Source organism: Octopus bimaculoides, chromosome 18, assembly GCF_046866305.1.
Source record: "Octopus bimaculoides isolate indiv1 chromosome 18, ASM4686630v1, whole genome shotgun sequence".
NCBI classification, from domain to species: domain Eukaryota; kingdom Metazoa; phylum Mollusca; class Cephalopoda; order Octopoda; family Octopodidae; genus Octopus; species Octopus bimaculoides.
In genome coordinates this window covers 42,297,105-42,323,713 of record NC_142945.1, presented here as the reverse complement: position 1 = coordinate 42,323,713, position 26,609 = coordinate 42,297,105, and the positions used below count along the sequence as shown (strand labels likewise).

At 36.0% G+C, this 26,609-nt stretch overlaps 1 long non-coding RNA gene across 3 annotated transcripts in view; it reads left to right on the top strand.

Annotated features, from left to right (window-relative positions):
* Window positions 1-26,609, top strand: part of LOC128249818 (uncharacterized) — a 508,354-nt gene extending 481,745 nt beyond the window's left edge. For all 3 annotated transcript variants that reach the window (XR_008265962.2, XR_016245011.1, XR_016245012.1), the window contains one exon: window positions 25,082-26,609. This is a non-coding gene — a long non-coding RNA (uncharacterized LOC128249818). The remainder of the gene's footprint in view (window positions 1-25,081) is intronic.

Genomic DNA, 26,609 nt, shown 5'->3' with positions numbered 1-26,609 from the left:
TATATATATATATATATATATATATATATATATATATATATATATATATATATATATATTTATATATATATATTAATATTTCACTTAGACATAGCGAGACCAATAGCCTATTAGGACTCAATATACGCATGGTCTAAAACGGAATGTTATATGAGTATAGAGTGGTAATAGGAAACAAAGAGATGATATGATGTTACGTAGCAGCAAGCGAGCAACTCTGCTGTTCATGTAACACGATTACCTTGACTTTCTGTCCACGTCTCTCGAGTTGCTGCATTTACCTCGTGTATCTCATTTAGTATCTTGTTAGTATCGTTTATTCATTGGCTCAGCCTAATTTAAAAACTTATTTGATAGTAACTTAGAGCCAAACAATCATTTCCAGGAATTTCAACCATGTTTCGTGGTCTGCTACCACAACATCTCCTTTATAGGATCCAGTTAGCTCAAGACATCATCAGGAGGAACCACGTCCGGTTTCGGCACCTACTCCTCTACCGTTTTGACGTGGCGGGGCTCCTCCTTTCGGAGGTGTCTTCAGCTCTGGTGTTGGGTGTATGTCTTCTTTCTTCTATTCCCTGGCCTCTTCGATGCAGCATCAACGAGTGTCAGCGTCCGACTGAAATTTTTTGAAATTTTTTGAAATTTTTCCACTCCTTTCGTCTCTTGCCGCAATCTCTTTTACACTTTTCATCTCTCGTCCTTTCTCGTGTTTTCTCGTCTGTCTAGTCTGAAAATGGTATTTTGTGGGTGGTTAGCCTTCTCCTCCCTTTCAAAGATTGAATCTGCCACTCCCCACATCTGGCTTCAGCCTACTTCTCAGTTTTTCTAATCGACAGCATCTAATAACTTTCCCGCTAAGTATTATATGTATGCACGTGAATCTACATATATAAATGCACACACAAACACACTCACAAACAAACAAACGTATGTATACTGTATGTGTGTGCATGTGTCTGTGTATGTATGTATGTATGCATGCATGTATGTATGGATCTATGTGTGTATGTATGTATGTATGTATGCATGTATGTATGGATCTATGTGTGTATGTATGTATGTATGTATGTATGTATGCATGCATGTATGGATGGATCTATGTGTGTATGTATGTATGTATGTATGTATGTATGTGCGTATGTGTTTAAATTCGACTAAAACCAGTGGAGTATTACTTGGAACCGGCGAAATCAAACTAATCCAGCCTGTAATAGAGTACTATTCGAAATAATATTTAATAGCGTATACATACATACATGTATATGTGTGTGTGTGAGAGAGAGAGAGTGCGCGCGCGCGTGTGTGTGTGTGTGTGTGTGTGTGTGTGTGTGTGTGTGTACATCGGGTCTTCATTGAGAGACAAACAAAAATGATAAGCATATCATGTCAACAGGTATTCACCGAAGGTCAACATAATTAGGCAACATTAAGAAAATTATTCGGTTTAAAGTGCCATCGATAACGTCATGCAGAGCAAAAGAAAAATATTTCCAAGACTAAAGAAACAATTAACCGATAAATTATCTCGTATGCCTAAGCGAATTAGAAGCCAGGATGAGGTTAAGATATCTATATATACACACATGCATACACACAAAAATACAGATAGATAGACAGATAGATAAAATGATACAGAGTGAGAGAGTCAGAAAGAGAGAGAGAGAAAGAAAGAGAGAGACAGAGAGAGAAAGAAAGAGAGGGATAGACAGACAGAGACAGACGGACAGCGAAGCCGACGGTCAGATAGCCAGACAGACAGATACATACATAGATGGATAGAGAGAGGGAAATACAGAACGAGACAAAGACAAAGACAGGCAGGCAGACAGGCAGTGGGAGAGAGAGACAGACCGGTAGATAGATAGATAGATAGATTGATAGATAGATAGATACATAGATAGATAGATAGATAGATAGATAGATAGATAGATAGACAGGCAAACATGTTTTTTTTTGGGGAATGGCTAGAGTGTTTTCCACGTTGTAATTGCTACGCATGTATATATATATATATATATATATATATATATATATATATATATATATATATATATATAAGCCGAATTATAACAATTGTAAATGAAACTGAAGGATCACTCAGAATTTCTTGTAGAGTACGTATTCACTATTCTGTGGCCTGCTTACTCTGATGAACGGTAAGCTGTCCGAAACTTCGAAAACACTGTCAATGATAAAATGACAAATATAAGTGCGTGGGAATGCATGTTGTGTTTGTGTGTGCACGTGTGTGTATTGTATGTGTGCGCGTGTGCGTGTGTTTGTACCTGCGTGAGTGTGGGTGGGTGGGTGTGTGTATGTGTGTGCATTTGTTCGTGTGAGTGTAAGAGAGGAGAGTATATGTAAAAGAGATAGTTAATTTCATTATATTTCTAAACGGTCAACTTTGTAAATTATCCCGAGCCGATCAATAAATGGAGGACAAATAATGTTGGTCGTGTAGAAAGCTGTAAAGGTCTTACGTTCTCTAGATTTGCTGTAATTCAAACCGCCTCTCGGTCCCGGACGACAAAATGGTAAAGATGCTGCCGTGGAAGATGGCGAAGGAGATGTACTGGAGCAGAGGCTCGCACTTGCGGGTAGCCATCTCCTTACCCAGCTCTAGCCCCATAGCAGTGAGCAACGATATGCTCCGAGGGTACAGGACGCCGGAAGTCTCAATTAACAGAGACTCCACCATAAACCTATCAGAGACCGACTGATACTTTCACTGGTTGCTTTTTTCGACCAGACGACCACAGAGACTGGTTGCTTTTCTCCACCAGACGACCACAGAGACTGGTTGCTTTTCTCCACCAGACGACCACAGAGACTGGTTGCTTTTCTCCACCAGACGACCACAAAGACTGGTTGCTTTTCTCCACCAGACGACCACAGAGACTGGTTGCTTTTCTCCACCAGACGACCACAGAGACTTGTTACTTTTCTCCACCAGACGACCACCGAGACTGGTTGCTTTTTTCGACCAGACGACCACAGAGACTGGTTGATTTTCTCGACCAGACGATCACAGAGACTGGTTACTCTTTTCGACCAGATGACCACAGAGACTGGTTGCTTTTCTCGACCAGACGACCACAGAGACTGGTTGCTTTTCTCGACCAGACGATCACAGAGACTGGTTGCTTTTTTCGACTAGACGACCACAGAGACTGGTTGCTTTTTTCGACCAGACGATCACAGAGACTGGTTGCTTTTCTCCACCAGACGACCACAGAGACTGGTTGCTTTTCTCCACCAGACGACCACAGAGACTGGTTGCTTTTCTCCACCAGACGACCACAGAGACTGGTTGCTTTTTTCGACCAGACGATCACAGAGACTGGTTGCTTTTCTCGACCAGACGACCACAGAGATTGGTTGCTTTTCTCGACCAGACAGCCACAGAGACTGGTTGCTTTTCTCGACCAGACGACCACAGAGACTGGTTGCTTTTCTATACCAGACGACCACAGAGTTTGGTTGCTTTTTTCGACCAGACGACCACAGAGACTGGTTGCTTTTTTCAACCAGACGACCACAGAGACTGGTTGCTTTTCTCCACCAGTCGACCACAGAGACTGGTTGCTTTTCTCCACCAGACGACCACAGAGACTGGTTGCTTTTTTCGACCAGACGACCACAGAGTCTGGTTGCTTTTCTCGACCAGACGATCATAGAGACTGGTTGCTTTTTCGACCAGACGACAACAGAGACTGGTTGCTTGTCTCCACCAGACGACCACAGAGACTGGTTGCTTTTCTCGACCAGACGACCACGAGACTGGTTGCTTTTCTCGACCAGATGACCACAGAGACTGGTTGCTTTTCTCCACCAGACGACCACAGAGACTGGTTGCTTTTCTCCACCAGACGACCACAGAGACTGGTTGCTTTTCTCCGCCAGACGACCACAGAGACTGGTTGCTTTTTTCGACCAGACGACCACAGAGACTGGTTGCTTTTCTCCACCAGACGACCACAGAGACTGGTTGCTTTTCTCGACCAGACGACCACAGAGACTGGTTACTTTTCTCTACCAGAGGACCACAGAGACTGGTTGCTTTTTTCGACCAGACGACCACAGAGACTAGTTGCTTTTCTCTACCAGACGACCACAGAGACTGGTTGCTTTTCTCCACCAGACGACCACAGAGACTGGTTGCTTTTCTCCACCCGACGACCACAGAGACTGGTTGCTTTTCTCCACCAGACGACCACAGAGACTGGTTGCTTTTCTCCACCAGACGACCACAGAGACTGGTTGCTTTTCTCCGCCAGACGACCACAGAGACTGGTTGCTTTTTTCGACCAGACGACCACAGAGACTGGTTGCTTTTCTCCACCAGACGACCACAGAGACTGGTTGCTTTTCTCCACCAGACGACCACAGAGACTGGTTGCTTTTTTCGACCAGACGATCACAGAGACTGGTTGCTTTTCACCACCAGACGACCACAGAGACTGGTTGCTTTTCTCGACCAGACGACCACAGAGACTGGGCTGGGCAAGTTGCCGCTTAAGAAGTTGAAAGAGTCTTGTGCGAGAAACGAGGTTATATTCTATTGCTGTACTTACTAAAAAAGTACATCAGCGAAATCTCTCTGAAAACACCGTTTACCATTTTCGACAAGAAACACGATCTCTTGTTTCTCTCTCCGTAAAAGCAGTGATGGGCATGGCGGATACTCTAACTATCACAAAATGTCTCTTGACTACATCAAAAATAGTGTCTCAGGAAAATCAACTAAAATACACCGAAATACCAAAGAATATAAAAGAAATCCAAAGAATTTAGAAAATCAATTGAGCATTGTGAAGCAGAAATCAAGAAATGTTGTAATATTTCCATGACACCAGCTAACATTTCATTCTCCACACAGCAGCTGTTCTTGTCGTTGGCATATGGTGTGTGCAATGAAGCAGTATGACTTTTGGAGAGAATTAACGCCAAATGTCACCATTACCAAAATATATTCCATCGCAGACATTCTGCTATGATACTGTGACTGTGAGAAGGATGCTGTTTTGTTTTCGTGTCTTTTACGTTTTCTAGGCTGTTTCATTGATTATTTTTTTCTTTGTCATATTTGTTGTTTGTCTTGTAGTCGTTTCATGCTACTGATATGGGATTTTCTTGAATAAAGACACATACACACAGAAACAAGCACACGCTATATCCATATATATATATATATATATATATATATATATATATATATATATATATATATATATATATATATATATATATACATATATATATATATATATATATATATATATATATATATATATATATATATATATATATATATATATATATATGTATGTGTGTTTATGTGTGTGTGTGTACATCTATATATTTATATATGCACAAATACATATACATAAATATATACATATATATATATATATATATATATATCAAATGGATGTTTTATAAAACTATTCTGCACATAGAATAATAGCCATACCAACAATCCATCAAACCTCCATCATCAGCTGCCCCACGTGTATCACTACGGTTTCCACACCTGGGCAGTACCACTCAATCCGGCGGTGTCAGTAGCACTGAAATAAGTGTTGTCTGGGAACAAACGTACCTTAGATATCATCACATTCATTCAATCTTAATTCTAAGAAGGATGAAACACTAATATTATTAATTAAACTACAACAAAGAAACATATTTACTTCATGTACAAAAACAGTGTTGGTAAATAGATTTAATAAGTAAAGCTATAACTAACACCTAAATTATCTAACTAAATAGCAACCTAGTCTTCTCTAGCTATTAATATAAAAGTTAAAGCTTTTATATTGTATTCTTTCCAAAACAAAAATAAATTCAATTGAACTTAACTAATAATATTACCAATTGTGAGTGATCCAAAAGTTGATAATTAAAACACTGCATACATATTAAAAATTCGTTATCCTTACATGCTTTAATGCTAAACTTATACCAGTAATTTAATAAATAGTACTAAAATATCCTTATAAATACGAACTAATAAAAGAATACCTGTAATTAACAATCATTATTAAAAAGCTTGTTACGATTAAAGCTAAATATATAACTGTTTAAAAGATAACATAAAATATAAAGTATTACCATTTACATGTTATCTCAAAACTCTGTCTTAACCATCGATGACGAAGTGCATAATTCACTACTTTCTCAATTGTTTTTAACAATTTTGGTGACGTAGTATGCAATTAGAGTCACTTGTAAACAGTCCAGACGTTTAAAAATATATACTAAGTTGAAGGCTATATATTACACCATATCTATTTAAAATTTCCAGTCTCCCATCTAAACAGTATCTATACCCTTGTCTTACTAAATGTCTTAACAGTTTATTCTTTTCAAAAATCTATTAGTATTATTTATAATAGTGCCATAACTGATAATCTGGTCTGAAAAAACACCATAACCTATAAAAGAGCGAATTCTACTATTGAACCATGGCATTTTATGATAAATGTCTCAATATTATCCTTAATTACACAATTGACATCTCATTATTGTCATTAATTACTAAATTGCTATCTAAATAATTAATATTCTTTATATTATTACGATTTCTGGTGGCTTTACGGGTAAAAATTCAAAGAATTAAGTATAAATATATCATCTATGTATCCGCAGCATCCATTAAATTGTTTAAGCAAACCAAGCTTTTTCCTCGCACATAGGTCTTTACGAAAAAGAGAAACAGTTTCCGTCTAGAATGTCACTCACAAGGACCCGGGACTATATATAGTACAACAATTTTGTGCGTGGTGCTTTGCCGTGGGACTGAGCATGAAACCTGTCATTTTAAGAGAAGCTTCTTAACAACACACCTGCTCGATTCGCTTTCCGCAAAAATAAAAATAAAACATAAAGCAAACACATTTTTTTTTTAGTCGAAATTAAAACTGAAAATTGAATTCAAAATACCCATAAGCAAATGTGCTTTTATTGCAATAATATGATTAAATATTTTGTAATTATAGTGAAAATAATATTTTTGAGGAAATTAAAGAGAGAATTAACGAGAATTCTTAATAAATATTTAGAGGAGCATACTTATAATGATTATGTGTAATTTCTGATTATAATTATGATTTTTCAGGTGTTACATGTTAATGAATATCTACGGTATATATATGAAGTGAAACACACTGTTACGAAGCTTTTTTCATTTGAGCGGGAAATGTTTTTGCCTAATCAACCACTTCTGCTAAGATGCCAAACATATAATATATACAGTGTACACACTACACATATGTACGCGCTTACATCCATCCGTCCATACAAATATGCATTCATATATTGGTTTCCTGTTTTGGAACAAGACCAGCAAGTTCGATGGGGGAGGTTAGTCGATGACATAGACACCAATGTTCAACTGGCAATTATTTTATCGACTCCGAATGGATGAAAGGCAATGTCGATCTCAGCAGGACGTGAGCTCAGAATGTAAAGAACGACGAAATGCCGCTAAGCATTTTGCCCGGCGTACTAAGGATACTGCCAGCTCGCTGCATTTACATTCCTACAAGATGGTGCGGAGAAGTTTCTGGCTTCGAGTAAAGGAAAATACATGAGAATCAATTAATTATGATTTTTTTTTCAACATAGGCGTAGGAGTGGCTGTCTGGTAAGTACTTTCCTTACGAACCACATGGTTCCCGGTTCAGTCCCACTGCGTGGCACCTTGGGCGAGTGTCTTCTACTATAGCTTCGGGCCGACCAAAGCCTTGTGAGTGGATTTGGTATACGGAAACTGAAAGAAGCGCGTCGTATATATGTATATACATATATATATATATGTGTGTATGTGTTTGTGTGTCTGTTTTTGTCCCCCCAACATCGCATGACAACCGATGCCGGTGTGTTTAGGTCCCCGTTACTTAGCGGTTCGGCAAAAGAGACTGATAGAATAAGTACTAGGCTGACAAAGAATAAGTCCTGGGGTCGATTTGCTCGACAAAAGACGGTGATCCAGCATGGCCGCAGTCAAATGACTGAAACAAGTAAAAGAGCAAAAGAGTAAAAGAGTAAAAGACATTCAAACACTTATTGCAGTGGTCCGTCAGTTTTTTCTGCCTCCTGCAAAAGAACTCGGGAACATGAGCCTCCAGCCAGGCCTTTCACAAAACCCTTAAAGCCAGCAACTTTTCTGCACTACCTCGTACATACATATATTGATGTAAACATAAAAATATTTAGTTATTGCTTACATCATAAGAACGTCCGCAAACCTCAAGAGATATTACATAAATCGCTTTTAACGGTGGATCTCGAAGTAGGTACAGCGATAATTAATAGCACGCAAAATATTGGATGTAAAAAATTCCCTTGAATAGGAAACGTTAAAAGCCGTTCTTTTTAGCATCCAAAGGTTTTTTAAACCAATATTCCCTCGCTGTTATTCATTGCTTAATCTGCTTCAAGTACCACTATTAAAAAGAGATTCTATTTACACAAGCACACAGACACATACTCTCACACACACTTATTTACACATACATATGTACATATATATATGTATATAATTATATGTATGTATACATGATTACTTAGATACGTATATGTATCGCTTTATTATATATATTTATACATAGAACATATATAAATATCGATATATACATATATATAGATATACATATATATATTTACATATACATATACATACATATACATACACGCACACTCATACACACATACATATATACATATATATATATATATATATATATATAGAGAGAGAGAGAGAGAGAGAGAGAGAAAGAGAGAGAGAGAGAGGTAGATAGATAGATAGATAGATAGATAGATACATACATACATACATACATACATCAATTTAAGGTATATTCTGTGAGTTGAGTTGACAATGGCGTTTGGTGAAAACTAGAAACGCAAGGGAAAGTGTTTCATACTACGTTTTACACACCGTTTACTTCGCCAACTTCTCACCAAATATTCTATTGCTATTCCTTAAAATACCTTTAAATAACATCCTCCAGATTAGTTAATGAACGTTCTTCTGTTTCTGTATTTGTATTTCTTTCACCCACTCTCTCCCACCCTCTATGTTGCTCCTACTATATATATATATATATATATATATATATATTCGTGTAATGTTTCGTTTGTGTATGTGTGTTACATGTGTGTATGCGTGCTTGCGATAGACCTGTGCTTCGGTAAAGTACTACTTTCATTTTCTCCCGCCTATAATATTATTCTAATAACACTCTCTATATATATACACTTTATATAATCTGCCCGAAACAACTGTGCAAGAATTAAAATTCAAAGTGCGATCATTTGATAAATATGACGAGAAATATATAACTTTACATAGATTTTTTCCCTTTTTTTTCTTCTCTCTTTCTATTTATCGCTCTTTCTCTCTTTTTCTCTTTCCTTTTTTTTCTGAAGACAACTTATTCATTCATGATAAACGAACATAAGATTCCCATGAGGACAGCAGCGGGAATCCATAATTAAACATGACTGTAAAAACTAATGATTGGAAAATTGGATATTTTGCTAGCAAGTTTTAGCTGTGAGGATGTTTATTCACAATATGGAAGATATCTGAAGAATTAACACTAAAGTGGCATAATTATCGTTAAAGATTGAAGATAGAAAGAATAACCTATTGTTCAATTGTACAATGGTCGTGCTTTGCAGCTGAAATCGCAATTGTTTCCGTTTTGCAATGTATACATATTACATATATATATATTACGCGTGTGTGTGTGTGTGTGTGTGTATGTGTGTGATGTATTAATTGTACATATGTAGGGTTTCTTCCTCGAGAAATCATAACTTCTATTGGCATTGAGAGGTTCTTAATGCCTATTGTTCGTGTTTTTATCTCTAAGTCGGTGGGACTCAACTGAGGTCAGATATAGGCTACCTCTTATCATATACTGTGTACACATATAATGTAGGTAGTGCTGAACGTACTAAGCCAAGTGCACGGACGCGCACGCGTATATACACACAAATACAATTATACACGACACACACAAATAATCTCACACTTGTTTCCATATTACACACACCGCACACATAGCGCAATATATATATATATATATATATGTATATGTATATATATATATATATATATATATATATATATATATATATATATATATATATATATATATATATATATATATATATACATATATATATATATATATATATATATATGCATATATACAAAAATATAGATATATGCATACATACATATATATACATACATATATATGTATATACATATATACATATTTATATATACACACACACATATATAGCGAGAGATAGAGATTTATATATATGTGTGTATGTGTGTGTGTGTATGTGCGTGTGTGTGTGTATGTGTGTGTGTATATATGTGTGTGTGTGTGTGTATGTGTGTATGGGATCAACCATTACTTGATCCCATGTAAAATCAAAATTTTGTCATCTAATTTCGTTCACGCTTGGCAAATACATCAGTTATGTTTCACCGATGGCTCTATACTATTTAGATTTTTCCCATATGGAGTAATGTGGAGTCAGAAGTACAGACATTCTAGGGTCAAAAGGTCTGTACTTTGCGACAGTCAGAAGTTGATTGTCTCCCTTCCACCGTATGTAACACTCAGAAATTGATTGTCTCACTTGCACAGGAATTATAAAAAAATGTCATAACCAGGAATTTGTGGATGACAATCGTGGGGTCGTACTCTATAACAAGATGCTCTGAAAAACATTTCATACGCACATCGACGTAGAATTCAACAACGAAAAGCAAGCCGGCCTACACCGTTGAATCCAGCCGTGTACAAAGGTGACACAATCGGACGCGTCTATACAGTTCACTCCCTGAACTCGGAATGCTTTCATCTGCGGTTCTTCCTTCATGACACTAAGGGACCAACCTCCTTCGACGATCTTCGCACAATGGATGAATGCAACACTTTCAAAGATGCCTGCTCGAAACAGATACAAATGATCAATATGATAACACACGAGATCTCTCTGTGTCGTTCTCCGCACAAACTCCGACTCGCTTTCGCAATAATGTCAGTTTTCTGCAACCAGACAGACGCACATTCATTTTGAAATAAATACAAAGACTCAATGTGCCATGGCATTTCGTTGCACGCTCAAGAAATTACAGGTAGCGTTGACACTCTCACTACCCATTCCATTTACCACTCAGAGGTCCTTCACCTGGAAGACTTGGCTGTAGCAATTGGAGGTCAATGATTGGATGCTTATTTTTTCACCTCTTCAGACAGAAATAAAGACGCCTGTTCCAATCGCCTCATTCTCAGAAAAACATCCCACAACATCCACAAACTTAAACATTACATTGCTGACGATTCTTCTCAATTTCATCCTCGGAAACATCTACACACACTGGCGGAATCAGTTTCTTAGACGCACTCACTGAAACTGGGAAAACATTCCTCCTAAATCTTCTTCTTGCGAAGTTGCGGCATAGTGGTGACCTTGCTATTGCTGTTGCCTTCTCAGGAATAGCCTCGACTCTTCTCGACGGTGAACGAACAGCACACTCTACCTTCAAATTACCTTTAAATGTAGCTCGTCAAGAAAACTCAATGGCCAAATTACGTCCGACGACAACGGATACATTAACACTACCACCATTGGCCACACTGTCTCCAGCCCTGGTGACATATGTTCTGCCGTTTACCCAAATCATACAACGGAATACATAAAACTAAATCAGTTTCCCTCCCCATGAACTTCACTTAAAAGTCGGTTGCCCTGTCATCCTCTTATGCAACCTAAAGGCACCGACACTATGCAACGGAACTCGCTTTGTGGTCAAACAAATGACAGACCACGTCATTGAAGCCCAAATTATCACGGGACACGGCAAATGCGATACCGTTTTCATTCCCAAAATTCCGCTAACCCCAACAGACTGCTCCTACCCTATTCAGAGACTTCAGTTCCCTCTGAAACTCAGCTTCACCATGACAATTAACAAAGCAAAAGGTCACTCACTAAAAGTTTTCGGATTGGACATCGTGCTTTTCACATGGACAGTTCTACATCGGGTGTTCCACAGTTGACTATCCAGACAACTTATTCATCTATGCTCCTGAAGGAAAAACCAAAAATATCGTCTACAAAACTGGCCAACAGTAGTTATTCCTCTACTGCATTCTTCACATCTACGCCAAACTCTAGCCGTTAGCAATCAGACTTCCTGCAAGCATTTCATTGTTATTTTGCTTCATTTCTCTGATTACTCTTAACAGTACATTACCTTCAATAACCCTTATTTCACGAACGGTGTTCGCTCATAAGCATGTTCTGATATTGGTCGTGTGTTTATCTCTAAGTCGGCGGGACTAAACTGAGGTTCACTCACTTGTACAAAATTCTTATTGAATTAACGTGAAGACGTTTGAGTATTTCTCAGAAGGTGGAACAGTTACCTTAATGCTCATATCGTCACAGGCAAATTTGTTTCTTAGAATAAAAGATACAATCTACCAAACCGAATTGAAGCAAGCTTCATATAACACAACCACATATAGTGATAAAACGTATGCATGTGTGTGTTGTGTGCGTGTCTGTGTATCTGTTTGTGTGTGTGTATGTATGCGAGATTGCGTGTCTATGTGTGTGTGTACAAATACAGTAATGCACCAAATACTTAAAAATATCGATATAAAACAGCTTGCTTAATCATTATATTAGTATATGTTAAAATATATAAATATATAAAACAGAAGTGTTGTTTCATATATAAAACTGGATTAAGATATGTTTTTAAATTGGGTAAAGATTAGTAAAACATTAATAAAAATAAACGGAAATGCACAAATATATAAAAAGAAAAAATTAGTAGTTTTACATTTGTATATTGAGTCTTGAAAATAATAGAATGCTTATGAGTAATGACTAAATCGTGTGGTTTCTTAAGAGCGTAGGAAGGCGAAGGGGTTGATGCATACAACGTTAGCAATATTGACGCAACGAAAGAGAAAAGAAGTTCGGAAGACAAACAAACAGGAACGCACAAATATGAAAAACATGACAAAACAAATGGAAACATGTTTGGCCATTTGAATACATATAAATGCACGAATGTGCTTATGGGTTTGTTCAAATATTTCTTTTCTAATGTTTGCGTATTGATATACATGTACATACACTCACGTTTAGGTGTAAATATTACGAGGTATATTACATATACTTCACATGCACACAAACATAGAGATTTAAATGAGAAAAGATACATACGTATAAACATACATCATATACGAGTGTGCACATTCACCAACAAATATAATTCACATACACAGCATTGAAGCTAGAGTAACAAAGCACACTAGTAGACTACGATATAACAAGCTCGATCCAAGTACGTATTTTCATTAAATATCTCTTCGCGACAAATATCTCAGGTTTTATAAGTGAAATGGGATAGACAGGCACGAAGTACAATTCGGTTTGGTAGATTGTATCTTTAATTCTAAGAAACAAATTTGCGTACAAATATATAAACTGCAATTATAGTGGCACACCTATTTGACCAGTAATATCATAGTCATCCTCAGGAAAACTCCTCATATATTTTATGTATACATATATATATACATAAATATACATACATAAATATATATATATATATATATATATATATATATATATATATATATATATATATATATATATATATATATATATATATATATATATATATATATATATATATATATATATATATATATATACAGAGAGAGAGAGAGATGTATAGATAGATAGATCTATATTTATACACAAACGTACATATATACATACATATATACATATATATATATATACATATGTGTGTGAGTGTATGTGTGTGCGTGAATGTGTGTGTGTGACTGTGTATGAGGTTGAATCATTCAGTCGTTACTAGGGCATGATCTTCAAGAATTTTTATTCGAATGGATGGACTCATTTTTATTTTAAGCCTGATACTTATTCTATCCGTGTCCTTTTGACGAACCGCTAATTTACAGAGACATAAACACAGTAACGCCGGATGTCAAGCTCTAGCTGGGGACAAACATAAACTCAACGACACACACACATATACACACGCGCGCGCATACACACACACGTACACACATACACAACACACACACACACACATATATGTGTGTGTATATATATACACAGGTTTCTTTCAGTTTTTTGTCTACCAAATCCATTCACAAGGCTTTGGTCGGCCCGAGGCTATCGTAGGGTCACACCAGCTCAAGGTACCACGCAGTGAGACTGAATCTGAAACCGAATGGTCAGGAAGTAAAGCTTCTTACCACAGCTACGCCTACGCCTTGAACTCATTTTGATACATTAGTGATATATAATGAAAGCAGACTTTGTTGCCGCTATTCTGCCGCGAGTAGAGACAATGAGACGGGTGTGTGTACATCGCAGTTTGAATTTTGAGCTGTTAAACTTTATACTTCAGTAATTGGGCGTTTGTAGTCAGAAATTGGGCGTTTAATGATTAGTATGTGATATCTGAGTGTGTTTAGTTTAGCTTTCTCCTCGGCTATGATTAAATCTACATTTTGTAAATGTATATATGAAAGAGTGCGCACATGACAATTTGTAAACATCGTGCAACAGTATCCAAGGATTAATTTACAATAATATGATGTTCGACATAACATACATCATAACAACATAGTTTTATCTACGATGTTTTAGTATTACGATCCGCCTTGCGTGGTTCTCTTGTAGATAATATGTAACATTTTATTGGTTATGATATGATTAGAGAAACACTCGAGGAGGCAACAGCGGCAGCGGCGGCGGCTGTTGTGGTGGTAGTGGTAGTGGTAGTGGTGGTGTTGGTTGGGTGGATGGGGTAGGGGGCTGTGGTGCCGGTGATGTCGTTGGTTAAGATTGAAGTTGAATGAGGTCTAAAAGGTCAAGATTTAATAATCTGTCACTGGACATTCAGGCGTGCAGTCGTACTTAGCATTTCAAACCGTACACGTACGCACACTCATATGTAGCTAAGCACACGCATAAAACCACACACGCACACACACACACACACACACACACACACACACACATACAGAAATATCAGACCTGATCGAAGCTAAGAATTTGGTAGTGACAATAGTGGTAATGTATCAAACACGCGCACACACACACACACGTAAGTATAGAGATTGATAGATCAATCCATAGACAATGCACACAAAGACACATCCACAAATGCATAGATAGATAGATAGATAGATAGATAGATAGATAGATAGATACATACATACATACATACATACATACATACATGGATAGAGAGATAGATAGATAGAGGGATAGATACAGGGATAAATAGACAGACAGACGGAGATAGATAGATAGACAGATTGATAGATAGGTAGGTAGGTAGGTAGGTAGGTAGGTAGGTAGGTAGGTAGGTAGGTAGGTGGGCAGAGAGGCAGCGAAGGAGAAACAGATACAAGGACAGATAAGTAGGAAAGTTTAGCGAGAGAGAAAGGGAGACAGAAATAGATTTAGAGAAGCATAGATTAAATAGACACACCGAAATACAAGCAAACAGATAGACAGACACACAGACAGAAAACAGATAGATAGATGGAGAGAGAAAGAGAGAGAGAGAGAGAGAGAGAGAGAGAGAGAGAGAGAGAGAGTCAGGCCAGATAGATAGATAAATATGTAGGTAGGTAGGTAGGTAGGTAGGTAGGTAGGTAGAGGAGAAAGATAGAAAGAAAGGTAGGTTTAGCGATGGAGAAAGGGAGACACAGAGATAGATTTAGTGAGACATAGATTAGATAGACACCGACACACACGCAGACAGAGACAGACAGACAGACAAGCAGACTGACAAACAGACAGACAGACAGACAGACAGATAGATGGATAGATAGATAGATAGATAGATAGATAGATAGATAGATAGATAGATAGGTAGACAAACATACAAAGACATGTAGACAAGCACGCACAGGCAGATAGCTAGATAGATAATGGGAAATAGAGATACATTGGTCGATTGATAGACAGAGAGAACTAGGATAGAGAGGCATTGACTAGATGAGTGCCAATGAAAAGAGAAGAGATTATGGCAAACAGAAAGGAAATGTAATTCAGTGCTGAAAGAAGGCCGTTCCATAAAACGGCATATGGCTTCCGAAAGAGTGATATTCCTCCAAGGAACTGATGTTCCTATGATAACGCATATGAATGCAATGAACGGAAAAGAACGGTGACATTCGAACACGTACACTTGCTGTTGCTGCCGTACTTTGGTCTACTCACTGCTTCTCGGTTGCTGCTGCTGATGCTGGTATTGGTGGTGATTGTGTTGGCAGTGGTGGTGGTGGTGGTAACGGTGGTGGTGGTGGCAACGATGGTAGTGGTGGTGGTGGTGTTGGTGGTGGCAACGGTGGTAATGGTGGTGGTGGTGGTGTTGGTAGTGATGGTGGTGGTGGTGGTAACGGTGGTAGTGGTGGTAACGGTGGTGGTGGTGGTGGACCCGGGGAGTTGCTGACAGTTTTTAGACTGACAATTGCATTTATAAACTAAGTTTGTTAGTGAAGATTGTCTGTTAGATTATGTTTTAGCGTAAGCGTATCTCCTTGCATTTAAATATGTATATATAAATGTGTGTGTGTGTGTGTGTGTGTGTGTGTGTGTGTGTGTGTATGTGTGTCCGTGTGTGTGCGTTTGCGTTGAGGGGGCAGGGTATGTATGTATGCATACGTGTATGTATATGCATATATGGCAAAACATATAAATATAAATATGTATATACGAACATATATAAATACGTATATGTATGTGTATGTATATTTACATATATATATATATATATATATATATATATATATATATATATATATATATATATATACATATATATGTATGTATGTATGTATGTATGTGTGTATAGAAACGCACCTCATATATTTATAAATGCATACAGACACACGCACTGTCATACATATTAACACACACACATATGTGTGTATGTGTGTGTATATATGTATGCATGTACATATGCATGTACGTATGTATGTATATGTTTGTAAAAGCATACATAGTTAAACTTGAAGAGTTCTGTTCGAAAGTTACTGCTCCTCGCCTAATGACAAAGAAAGTACTGACAACCTACCTGCTGTATAGACATGCATTGTTGATATTTAAATATCATGGCGAATTTTGCATCGATAACATATAACAGGAAGACTGGTTCAAATACATTATATACAAATATCTAAATAAAAAGAGATAAAAAAAAGATGGTGGATGTGTAAGTACAGAGTAGAAATACGTTGATTAGTGAAGAATAGGATGGAAAGAAGAAGTTTTAATAATGAGTAAAACAAACAGAAATGGAGAACAAGAGAGAGAGAGAGGGAGAGAAAGAATGAAAAAGAGAGAGAGGGGGATGAGAAAGGGCGAGAGAGAATGAGAAAGAGAAAGAGAGCAGAGAGGGCGGGAAAGAATGGATTTGATAGAAAGGAAATGCCAGAGTAGAGAGTCGGAAAATGCGAACAAGGATTATTAACGTTAAGCTATGATTTGGTGTAAAATATATTTGATATATCACTTTATATGTGTGTGCGTGTATGTATATATGGAAGTGTGTCTATCTATCCCTTTATTTATCTTTCTATTTGTATATATGTATATATATATATATATATATATATATATATATATATATACATAAGTAAATTAAGTAACTTAAGCTGTCCTGTTTAACCAGAGCAGCTTATACTAATAAGGCAACCCGGTATGTAGATATTGTTGATGTTGTATTGGCGTGAGGTACGTATTAGATCTGAAAATTCTATAATTTTCACCGCCGGGTTATTGTATAACAAAACAGGGAATTTTGGTGTTATTAATTCACCGTTACACATGTTTCATTTGCAAATACGAATTACTAAGATATATATGAAGGATATACATGCAAGAAATATTTTATCAATTATTCCTGAGACACAGAATCAAATAATAATAATAACAATAACAACAACAACAATAACAATGAAAATAATTATTATATCACACTAGATAAAGACAATGAAATAAGAGAATTAGACCAAAGCCAGGTATACAAATATGTAGGAATCAATGAACTAGACACGAAACAACACACAAATGAAAGAGAAAATAAAGAAAGAATACTATAGACGAGTCAGATCAATACTGAAAACAGAGCTCAATGCTAAGAACAAGAAAATAGGTATTAACACTCTAGCCGTCCCAGTTATAAGTTACAGCTACAATATCCTTAACTGGACACTAAATGAACTAACCTAAATAGAAAGGAAAACAAGAAAAATAATGACACGATATAGGATGCACCACCCAAAATCTGACATAGAAAGGCTATATATACAACGTATAGGTGGCAGAGGCCTTATACAGCTGGAACACTGTTATAAAATAACCACCAATAGGACTTCAAAAATACTTACCTCAGGAGCAAGGAAATCTAATTAAAAAATAGTCACAAAGCACGAGGTGCCGCGCAGTGGGATCTGAACACAGAACCATGTGGTTGGGAAGCAAGCTTCTTACCACACAGCCACTCCTGCGCCTATACTCACGCACATATATTTATTCATTTGCATCCAAATATGCGCATAATATATGTGTGTGTACATATACATATATATGTGTGTGTGTGTGTGTGTATCCATATATACAATCATACATGCATTCATACATACGTTTGCACTTATACGGAGCAGGTTAAACAATACAAATGCTAATTCTAGACTAAATGGTGGGATTGGATTGATGATACAACAAATGTTTATAAATAGAAAATGTGATTTGTATGGCGTCCTTATCTGACTACACAGTGATAGTGATGTTGGTGGAAGTATTATTATCATTATCATTATTATTATTATTAATATTATTATTATTATTATTATTATTATTATTATTATTATTATTATTATTATCATGATTATTATTATTAATATTTTTTTAATTATTATTATTATTACTATTATTATTATTATTATTATTGTTAGTAGTAGTAGTAGTAGTAGTAGTAGTAGTAGTAGTAGTAGTAGTAGTAGCAGCAGCAGCAGCAGTAGTAGTAGTAGTAGTAGTAGCAGCAGTAGCAGTCGCAGCAGCAGTAGTAGTAGTAGTAGTAGTAGTAGTAGTAGTAGTAGTAGTAGTAGTAGTAGTAGTAGTAGTAATCTGGTGATTAAAAAGCCAGACAGCAGTAAATAATGCAAATACGAGAGAGTAATGACGACATTAGTTTTAATAACATCAACAAAGCCGGCTGCATTTAGTAATACAACTACAAGATCAGCAGTAACGCGCTCGACAATATTTCAAGCAGCAACAACAATGACAACAACCAGATCATCGTGTAAAAGAGGTTGAGTAGTTTTGATATATATATATATATATATATATATATATATATATATACATACACACACACACAGGTTGCGATAGGTAAATTGTCACCATTTTATATCTTTAATTTCGCGTATGCACAGTTTTCGATTTTGTCGACTACATAGTATGGTAGTATGGTAGGATCAGCTGGGCACTGTCTGTGTGAAAAACAGTACCATGACGCAATTCACTCTACCAGAAATTTGGAAACGACACGCTGTGGTGCTTGGCATTGGCACTGAAAGCTCCTGTACGAACATTTCAGAGTGTTTAGATGTCATTCTGAGGACATGTACGGAGACTGATAAAAATTAAACATCCAGTCAACAATATGGTTTTTGGAAATGTCACTAGTGATGACAACGTTATGCCTCAATTCGTCTTCGCATACGACCTCAGACTCAACACGGAGGCCTATATCAAATGCCTCGAGGAGGTAGTGCTGCCCTGGGTCAAGAGAGTGGCTGCTGGAAGACCCTATGTCTCGCAACAGGAGTTTGCACTACGCCACACAAGAAGGAGAACCCAGTCATGGATGTGAGACAATTTATGAGACCACAACACCCTTAACATCTGGCCACATAACTCCCAAGACTGCAACCACCTTGATTATTATGCGTGTGGTGCAGTTGAGCGAGAGAACAACAAAACTCCTAGTAACACCAAAGATGAACTGAAGGCAAGGATTATGGCAGCATTCACCAACTGAAAAAGAAGATCATCCAGAAGAATTGTGGAAGATTCCAAAATCTTCTGGTGAAGGTGGCTGAAGCCAATGACGATTTTATTGTCTAAATTTAATCATTAGTATTTCAAGATATTTTTATGTTATTTTGGTAAATATAGCTGTTAAAATGAGATGTCAGTATTAATTTTATTTTTGCGTAATTTAGATGACAGCTTATTCACCGTATGCTGTATATTGTTACAGAAATTAAATAAAGTTAGAAAACGCGCAAAAGTATATTTTTGTGAATGTTTTATATTTTTTGTTAAACTGAGTGATTTAAAACATAACCGGTTTCCATGGATCCATCTTATCAAATATTAAAAACATGGGTAAAAACTGTTAACCTCCATTTTTCTTTCTCATTGACTTCTTAAAAAGTTCTTTTTAATATTTGATAAGATGGATACATCGAATCCGGCTATATTTTGAAGAAAAATATTTAAAGAAAATTATTGAACATTCTCTACTTTTGTGCCTTTTCCAACTTTATATATGTATATAGGCACAGGAGTGTCTGTGTGGAAAGTAGCTTGCTTACCAACCACAAGGTTCCGGGTTCATTCCCATTGCGTGGCAACTTGGGCAAGTGCCTTCTATTATAGCCTCGGGCCGACCAAGGCCTTGAGTGGATTTGGTAGACGGAAACTGAAAGAAGCCCGTCGTATATATGCATATATATATATATATATGTGTGTGTGTGTGTGTTTGTGTGTTTGTGTGTGTGTGTGTGTGTGTGTGTGCGTGTGTGTGTGTTTATGTGTCCGTGTTTGTCCCCCTAACATCAGTTGACAACCGATGGTGGTGCGTTTCGTCCCCGTAACTTAGCGGTTCGGCAAAAGTGACCGATAGAATAAGTACTAGGCTTACAAAGAGTAATTCCTGGGGTCGATTTGCTCGACTAAAGGTGATCTGTAGCACGAACGGACCCGGGTTTCAGGGTTATTTCCCTTCGTCAGCGTCCGATAGCCACCGATCTTCGATGAGAGGTATAAATTCTTGGCAACCTTATGTATACTTTTCCAGTGAAATTCTTCACTGATATCGAAAAAGTGAATTTATACCTCTCATCGAAGATCGGTGGCTATCGGACGCTGACGAAGGGAAATAACCCTGAAACCCGGGTGCGTTCGTGCTACAGATCAAGATGAGAGGGATAACTTCCCTTGGCAAAACAAACAGGACACAGTAGTGTGTCGATAAGCCAGCTGGAGGAGATGTCCTCCTGGGGCTAAAAGCAACAGTAACATCCACCCCTAGGGGTCAGCCACGCTTAAGTGGCAATATACTTCACTTATATATATATATATATATATATATATATATATATATATATATATATATATATATATATATATATGCATGAATGTATGTATGTATGTATGTATATATGTGTGTATGTAGGCATGTATGTATGTATGTATGAGAATATCTTTATCGTTTCTTGTTTCAGTCATTAGACTATGGTAATGCTGAGGCACTACATTGAAGGATTTTTAGTCGAAAGAATCAACCACAGTGTTTATAGGGGATAGTCGATTGAATTGACCCAGTGCTCGAATTGTACTATATTTTTTGGAGCTCAGGAGGATGAAAACCAAACCGACATCGGCGGAATTTGAACTCAGAAAATAAAGGTGGATGAAACGTTGTATTTTGTAAACAAAAAACAACAACGAAGGAAAAAAATGCCTTCTAATTGATGTTTCAATACCAGCAGATGACAACGTTTCTCTAAAAGAAATGGAAAAACTTTCAAAATACAAAGACCTGGAAATAGAGATAACTCGAATGTGGAATCTAAAAACAGAAACAATTCCTATCATAGTAGGTGCCTTAGGTATAATAAAAAAAATATTCAGACAAATACATAACAAAAACACCAGGACTTACAAATATATATAACATACAGAAAATTGCACTACTGGGTACTGCACACATTCTACGCAAAACACTTTCAATACAGTAAACATAAGAGCACCACAGCAAACCACAGCACATACCCAAGGCGCACAGAGCTGCGCTCGGTAGTGAAGTGAAAGCACGTTATAAAAATAAAACTACTGAATAATAATAATAATAATTATTATTATTATTATAATAGTGGAATAGCATTATAATACAGTTCAGACATTAGTAGATGGTGCCTGGCTTGTGATTATCAAAATACTGTTTCATATCTCATAAACATTGAGCGGAATAAAATGACCGAGTGCATCAGTCCCCCTAATATGACTGGTACATTAATTTATCTGGTTTGGAATGATAAATTGTGAATTTTACCCCATGATATTTGAACTTCAAACATAAGTGATCCTAATTAAAATTTACAAGATCTTTTTTGAGAGATACTCGATCGCTTATATTAATAATAGTTATAGGCAGTAGAGAGATATTAAAAATATTTCAATATAATTTTTCTTCAAGCATAAAATAAAAGATACATATTAGAGTCCTTACACTGCGTTGATGATATAAGCATACAAAAATGTATGCTTTTTTGCATACATACATACGTACATATATTATATAAGCTTGTGTATATATATATATATATATATATATATATATATATATATATATATATATATATATATACATATATATATGTATAAATATGTATATATATATGTGTGTATATATACGTATATATATGTGTATATATATACGTATATATATATGTGTATATATATACGTATATATATATATATATATATATATATATATATATATATATATATATATATATATATATATATATATATATATATATACGTATATATATATATATATATACAAACACATTCATATGATTATATAATCGTATACATGAATGCATATATGCATGTTTGTATGTATTCATGAATATACACATTCTTATTCTTCCATCCATCCATATTGATATACTCCCTCGACAGCTCATCAATTATGTTGTTATTTCCTCTGGTACATGAAATAACGTTGCAAATTCTAATTTATATCTCTTACTTTAAATTAGAAACATTTTGTTCTTCTTGTATAGAAAACCAATATATCCTTTTTTTTTTTTTCTCTCTCTCTCTCAATTTTCTTACCGTTCGTGACTAGAGCGATGAAGCGTTGTATAATCAAAGCTGATATTTCATATTAATCACTGATTAATAGATATTATTCCAGCAATATTTTTACAGAAAATATTGTAATTCAAGGCATATATAGATAACCCGTTAAAGTAAGTAAATATCCATACACATATTCCCTATCTCACAATTTGTGCGTCATACCTACTCTAAACGCCCGTCTTAGCCCCCCCCCCCCACCAAACCATCGGTTATTGATGTCTCCACCTGTCCACTTTCGATGGACTTTTTCCATCTGGTCCCGTTCAGCATTTTCGAGCTTCCTTGTCTTTGTGTTTACACACCGGCAGACGACTGTTCATTTAGCTGTTCCTTCGAGATGTCAATTCTGCCACCTTTCTATTAATTTTCATAAATTCTGCAACCTTGTTTAGTATCTCTATTTTGCTCTCCATGAGATGTTAACCCATTTTTAGCTGCCATGATATTTGTGAAAGTTTCTTTCCAATCGTTAACTCCATTTTTGTTAGGCGCTTCGCAGTCACTTTCAATATTGTTGTGTCTGCTAATACAATTACCATGCAGTGAGGAAAACGTTACTCCTTCCTCTCGCTTTCTATCTTCTTTTCCTCTTCTTTTATCTTTTCTTGCCACTTCACGTCTTCTTCTTCTTCTTCTTCCTGCTGTCTAGTACCAATTATGGCGGGGAGGACGGGGAAGTCCTCGTGCAAATTGCCGTACCACCTTCCATTCTCACTCTCTCTTTCAATGTTTACTTTCTTCGAAGCAAATTTTCGAAGAAATTTGTAAGCAAAAAGCTTTGTATCACCCCCAAAATGGAGCTTTGACTAACAAACGTCAGCACCCCATAAGGGCAGCTAACTTGCAAAATGATTTAACCAACAAAATAAAGTAGAGAACCTTTTAAAAGAAGTGAATTAAATATAAACTTACAGCGCTCCAAAAACACACCGCCACCTAGGCGATAGTAATAATAATCCTTTCTACTTTAGTCACCGGGCCTGAAATAGTGGGGAAAAGGATGAGACAATTACACCGACCCCAGTTCGTAACTGGTACTTGATTTATCGACCTTGAAAGAATGAAAGGCAAAGTCGATCCCGGTGGCATTTGAACTTAGAACGTGGCAGACAGACGAAATACTGCTAACGATTCTGCTAGCCCGCCGCCTTAACAAGAAGAAGAAGCAGAAGAAGAACAACAAGAACAAGAACAAGAAGAAGAAGAACAACAACAACAACAGTAGCAATTGTAAGAGGTCAGAAATTTTAGGGTGTAGGCATTTACCTCATTTCATCGACCTCCGCACACGACTGATATTTAGTTTATCGACCCCGTAAAGATGACAATGATAGTCGACGTTGGGGAGATTTGAACACTGAAACGTAAAAAAAATAGTAATTATTAATACTAATTAAATTTCGTTTCATGGTCGTGATCTGTTTAAACTGAATACTGAACAAAAAGAAAACCTTATCCAATTAACATTTTTCTCTAATATTAAATTTTCTCCAATCACTTTTCATTTAACGTATTTACTCTAAAAAATAGAGTTGATTTTATCCTATGCGCGGTAATACTGAATGAATAAGATGTTTGCTTTGCAATCATGAGGTTCCAGTTTCAATACCACCACTAGCAAACCTGAGAAAGTAATATTTCTAAAGTTTCATTTATAGACTAATTCAATGAATCTAGTAAATACTGTACATTTATGGTTAGAAATGAAATTCTGACCGAAATCATTTTTTTTACCTATATATTCTTATTGTTATTGATTGTTTATATCATTTATTCATTATTATTTATTGTTTATTTCTAGGAAGCTTGGAAATGGTATGCAAGTAAACCATCTCAATGGATGATTATTTGGCGGCAACATTGGATGACAAACTAAATTGATTGAGTTCCAAGCTGAATATCTATGCAACCAGGAATATCGAAGCCAAACAAGATTGCTTGAAAAGAAAGAATTAAAGTAGTATAAAGAGGATTATCTTTCGTCGTTAATAAAAGAAAAAACAGCGGATTATATGCCATTTTCTTTTACATTTGATAAGAAATTTCAAATCACGCATATATACACCCACAAAGACACATATTCCTCACCTTAACTACCCGCTTATGTCAATAAGCACACACACTCATATATAAACGTATATACACACAACCACACATATGTGTTTCTGTGTGTTCCTATATTTTTCTCATCTAAATACCGTCTGTGATATATGAAAATACCACGTCTTGTGATTTCGTAAATTTTGCCCTTGTCACCACAACGTAAGCATAGTGCAATATGAATTATATCGAATTCATTCCAGCTTTTCCTGTTACACTTGTTTCATCCAGCCGAAGTTAATTAACTTCAATAAGCATTGCAATAAGAATACCAATCAATTATATGATACGTTGATAATAATTAACATCTAACAGCAGTTCAGTTTACGTTTTAGTGTTTGCGCATTAGTCAACAAGCAGTAAACCTGGATGAGTTCTGTCTTTTTAACTTTTCTCGTTTCTTTCTGGTCAGAGATGACCTATAGCAAATGACTTGCTTCTATAATTATTACTATCACCGCTAAGAAACACTATTTTCCTTTGTCGTTCCTCCTCCTCCTCCTCCTACTACTACTACTATCATTATTATTATTGTTATTATTATCATTATCTTCAGCAACGAACTTGCATATATTTGCTCTTGCTTTGCCCAGAATATTTCTTACGGATAAAGATATATATAAATATATTTATATTACCTTTGGAGGAATTAATTAAAATTAAAAAAAGGCATTACCGAATATCCTCTTCAAAACACGAGAAGAAAATGAAATGTATTGAAAACTCAATTACCGAAAAACAAAAAGAATTATCCAAGTACTAATATATATAAGTATATATATATATATATATATATATATATATATATGAATATATATGTATACTGTTATACATATCACCAAGGCGTAATAAACAATAAGTTGAACCAATTGAACCCTAACTATTATTATAACCTGCAATTCTTTTTACGATGATAATAATGTGCAATAATCGAACCAGTATTTATTCATAGTTCATAAATCATTTTGTCACGAAATACCTATGTATGATATAGGAAATGCATACTATTTAACAACGAACACAAAAGAACCCCTGCTTCTAATTTTTGCATCGGACCAGAAATTTGTTTTAAAAATAAACGTGGATATTTTGAATTTAATCCAAACTGAAATTTCACTCAAACATTTTATTTCATCGAGGCACGTGAAATTTTCCGACTGAACCAATTAATGTGAAAATAAGCAAAAGTATAACTGTTGTGTTATATACTCCTATATTTTTTCATGGAA